This window comes from Tupaia chinensis, unplaced genomic scaffold, assembly GCF_000334495.1.
Source record: "Tupaia chinensis unplaced genomic scaffold, TupChi_1.0 Scaffold000678_1, whole genome shotgun sequence".
NCBI lineage: Eukaryota > Metazoa > Chordata > Mammalia > Scandentia > Tupaiidae > Tupaia > Tupaia belangeri.
In genome coordinates, this window is record NW_006160202.1 from 1,589,343 (window position 1) to 1,590,175 (window position 833).

Below are 833 nucleotides of genomic sequence, written 5' to 3' on the forward strand. Positions count from 1 at the left end.
GGTCCTGGGACAAATTAAGAGTTTTGAGACTACTGGAATGGAATCATTATATTTCATATGTGAGAAAAACACGAACCTTGAGGGCCAGGGTGGAATATTGTGGTTTAGATCATGGTTGTCCCTAGTTTTGTAGCCAGGCTACAGTAGGAACTGCAGAACTCCACATCAAATCTGATAGGTTACAATACTGTAAGCTGGCCTTTAGTTTTTCTTTGGCATATTTATTTAGTTTGCAGGAACTATTCTTAGTTTTGCTGAGATTTTACAGACCAGACACCAGGCCTTAGACTGCAACCCAAGAAAATATGCTCAAGAAAGAGAAAAAACTTCTGTCCTGATGACCATATCCAGCCTACCCAGCCACAGCTGAAAAAGACCTTTGAAAGACCTTGGCAAGGGCCAGCAGGTGGTGTGGTAGTGGTGAAGGCAGCTGGACTCTCACACAGCTGAATGCGGTGGCCTGGAAGATCACACTGGGGGTGTGTGTGCATGCCCAATATCTCAGGAAGAGAATGGAGAAGGGATAGTGGTATGGCCATCTCCCCGGGGGTGTGTGTGTGTTTCTCTCTTTCTCATTGACTCTCTCTGGTGCAGCTGGACTCTCACATAGCTGAATGCGGTGGCCTGGAAGATCACACTGGGGGTGTGTGTGCATGCCCAATATCTCAGGAAGAGAATGGAGAAGGGATAGTGGTATGGCCATCTCCCCGGGGGTGTGTGTGTGTTTCTCTCTTTCTCATTGACTCTCTCTGGTGAGCACATGCAACCTATAACAAAAACGTTAAAGAAAAAAAAAAAAAAAAAAAAAAAAACTTTTAAAACAGGGGACGGGG